Source organism: Aptenodytes forsteri, unplaced genomic scaffold (genome assembly GCF_000699145.1).
Source record: "Aptenodytes forsteri isolate BGI_AS27 unplaced genomic scaffold, ASM69914v1 Scaffold245, whole genome shotgun sequence".
Taxonomy (NCBI): Eukaryota; Metazoa; Chordata; class Aves; order Sphenisciformes; family Spheniscidae; genus Aptenodytes; species Aptenodytes forsteri.
In genome coordinates, this window is record NW_008795686.1 from 744,727 (window position 1) to 748,702 (window position 3,976).

A 3,976-nucleotide genomic window follows, 5' to 3' on the forward strand; every position below is an offset into this window, starting at 1 on the left:
ATGGTGGTGTTGGGTTGACGGTTGGACTCGATGATCTTAGAGGTCTTTTCCAACCTCAATGATTCTATTCTAGAAGTTTAGACTGTCATAGGCTTTACTTCACCCACTGCCCTGCTCAGTCCATGTTCTCCCTCTTGTAGCTCAAGTCATCGCTCAGGTGGGCCTGAGAGTGGTGCATTCTCTCCCGCGGGGGATAAATGGGCATATGCTCAGACAGATGGAGACCACAAAGGCAGGACATGAAAATAATTCCTCATTCCCTTAGACATGAGAGAGATGACGTTCAGATATTCATTCTCTGGTCCTATACAAAGGCTGTCATCTTGTGCTCAACCCTTAGAGCAGGTTGTGAAGCTTCAGTTTAGCCTAGAATTTGTAGTATTTTCCTTCCTGCTTGGCTCCTCCTTAGTAGAGGAGAGCATGTAACCTACAGCGGGTATCACACTGTGCCAGAAATGTGTTTGCTCTTAGAAGATTCACAATCGCTTGTTCACTGCTGTAGAGAGGATCTTGATCAACCAGGGCTGCACCTCTTGAGAAATAGCATCATTGAACCACCACACAACTCACCATAAAAAATTATTACAAGACTTTCTGTGAGGCATTGTTTGCTGTGAGAGACAATTTCTTTTGTTAGATAAACAAATATAATCAGACAGGCAAACTGACATGTACGCAGCCCTTCTTCTGGTATGAAGGAGAAGCTACATCCTCAAAGCTAAGTACAATTTGAATGAGATTTTAACTTGATTTATGTTAATCTATTGAATGATTTGAAAGAAAAGGTGGCTGATACCTGTAAAGCAGAGATGGATACTAGAAAGACATTAGACTGTAAGGTTGGTAGCTCCAAGAAAAGAGAAGTAGTTTACTCCTTACAGAGTAGAACTGTAAGGGGTAAACCAAGGGTGGGAAGTAGGCAGGAACAGTATATACCACAAAACCAGCTTTCTTTTCAGTGTGGTTTTCAGTGTGCAGTACGGTTATGAACTATACTTGCCAGACTCTTTTGGTTAAGGTAAATACCTTGAGGGTCATGGGGGAGGTGAAAGGAGCACTTCTCTGAAAACGTTCACAGTATGACGGTAAGGAGGTGTTTGTTCTGTGCCGATTGCACAGAGGCAATTTGATTTCTTCAAAATTCATAGACCAACACACCCACTTCTACAAAAACAGCAACCGTCCAACATAACTAGTACAGATACTGAACAGTCACTGTAATGACAATATTCATTTAAGAAGGATGTTCCTCTAGGGTAACACATCACATTTTTGGGGAGCCCCTTAAATAGAGCTCACTATATTACAAAACTAAACCCTGTTTATGATACATGCACAGTTGTCACATAGCACCAGTACTGGTGGGTGTATGGAAGAAATATGCAATCAAGAGTGAATCATCATCTATAGTGAAAGAAAAGATCCTTGGTGGGAAGGAATTGCCTCCTTCCCTCAAGGTGATTGACAGAGACTGCTAAAATTTTAACAGTTTCAATTTCTGTTAGGCACTTAAGATACCAAACATAACTTTAGAACTCATCTCTCATTTAACTTCCAGTGAAAATTTTGCCCTTTAACAGTTTTGCTGTTTTAAAAAATTCATTTTCAATCCTCAGGTGGTATAAAACCACAGCTCACTGAAGTTTGCATGTAACATACTGGCTTTTAGCCAGATTCAGCTTTGAAAAGTTTGCTTTGATAAAACAATATACTTCCACTATGATCATTTTTTTTAGCCTCTAATCTTTGTGAGTCATGTTTCTTCAAAGAAATAATCTTTCTGCTTGGACTAGGATAGAGCTCAGAAATAGCTATTAATATTTAAGTAAGTGCTATGTGAATAGTGAAGTACTTTTCATCTGGAGGCCTCAGACTCTTGGCCAGCTTCAAATCTGACTCGAGTTCAACAGAGTACGTTTAAGCTGCCTACTGTGTCAGAGAGAAGACCACACACTTTTATCTTCTGCATGATGAGAACTGAAGTGCTCCAGAGGCCAAACAATCTCAGCAGATGGAGAGCATGGAGAACAAGGGTGATCGATACAGGAATCCTGCTGGCCAGCACAAGGACAGGAGGTCAGAACTTTTTACCAGCAACTAAGCGAGGAGTATTCATTCCCACTCCTTTGAATAAGGCTGCCCCCATCATAGAGGGCTTGCTCATAAATCAAAACAGCTGAACTTGCTAACCTGCAGGCCTTTCTTCACTGAGGGTCTGGCACTTGGATCATCCAAGAGTTCAAAGGTTATTTCACAGTATGGAAAAGTTTTGCTCCACAGCGTTGAAAACCTCAATAGGTAGCATGCAGCCTTACTTCAGTGAAAGTCTCTTGTGTCAGAGGCTATACAAGTATGGAATTTGTAAGTCTGTGCTCAATAAGAAGATTTTGTATCCATTCAAGGTCTTTCTTTGGTAGGGAAAAACCACCTGTCTTCAGCTCACTTAGGTCAAAAACCCAGTCCACTGACTCTGCCAGACCTAATACAAGCAACACTGTGTTTCCAAGTCAGCACTGTTCCCGAGATCCTCATCGGCAACTTGTTCTCAAATGGAACTTAATGGGACAGCAGAGCGAGGGACAGAGGTGGGTGCCACCAGGTTCGAGCACCATTCAGCCCTCTGTCTACTCCAGACAAACACATGCATGACCATTCCCAAGAAAGAGTAAAACAAAAACCACTGCCTCAAGAACATACTATAGTCAAGCATATGGTTTAGAAAGCTAAGCTAAAAGTTGAATACCAGGTACATTTAAACTCAAATATGAAAAGGCCCTCCAGTGATAATAGGCCTGATAAACTAGTTCTCGTGCTAGGCTGGTCTTTAAGAAGAGAGTGAAGTTCAAACAGCTCAATAATATAAATAATAGGCAGCTTTATGGAATCATACTATACACCTCATAACAAAACTAACAGACTTTATCTGTATTCATCAAAAGAAAATAAGATTTTAGTATTTAAAAGAACATAACAGTCATAAATTGGCATCAGCTTGACAGGGATATAACAGTGAAACAATTCACAGTACTGGTTTTATGATTAGTGTGGGTGGAAGGTGTACGCCTGAAGTCTTCTCGTGAGAGACATAATTAATGCTGAAGTGCTTCTCTCCAACGAGAGCTGATTATTAACTTGTTGCCGCTTTTACATATCTTCAGGAAGAGTAGTTTTTGGATTACATGGGAGGGAATGAAAACAAAACTGATAATATCCCTACATCTTTCTTATAATTCAAGTTTCTGGTAAGCAACTTATCATCTTTTAATAAGTTCATTATGATAATGAAAAGTGACCGATGTCCTCTGAGCTTGTAAAGTGCAACATCCAGAACAAAAGCTTGACATACAAGAAAAGAGAGCTAAGGAACTCCAAATGAAGTTGAAGAACTTCAGTTCTTCATTTCCTTTTTTTTTAACGTAGGCCTTGGCAGTAGCTCCAGATACTGAAGTTTCATTGTAGGAAGCATACTACAAGTCCATATAATGGGGCAGGCCCTGTCCTGAAGCATGTAGAGGTTAAATGGGAGAGGGGGATATTATAGCGAGGTTGCCAAAGGGAGAATTGAGAAGCCCAAAGTAGAAAAATACAGTCACACTTTGTGTCCAGGGAAAGACACCCCAGATATCCATCCCAAGGGGGAAGTATAAAAATGCACTAGAAAGTCTGTTCCCAGATCTTACCTTGTGAGTATCATTAAATCCTCCATCATTACCAGTGAGAGAGTAAACTCTGGTGAATTGCTGATGGATGTATCCCGTCACTGTGCTACGCTGATTGGTTTCAGCTGGTATCAAATATTTCTGTGACTTTCCAGGAGAAAAGTCAAATACAGGAATACAATATATTTAAACTTCATTTTCTTACCGTCTTTACAGAAGCAACAATGGCACAAAAGCAAGATATGTTGGGAGAACATAAGGCTGGAGATATCATCACAACCCCATGGTTAAGAACACCTCTCTGGGATTTTTGGGGC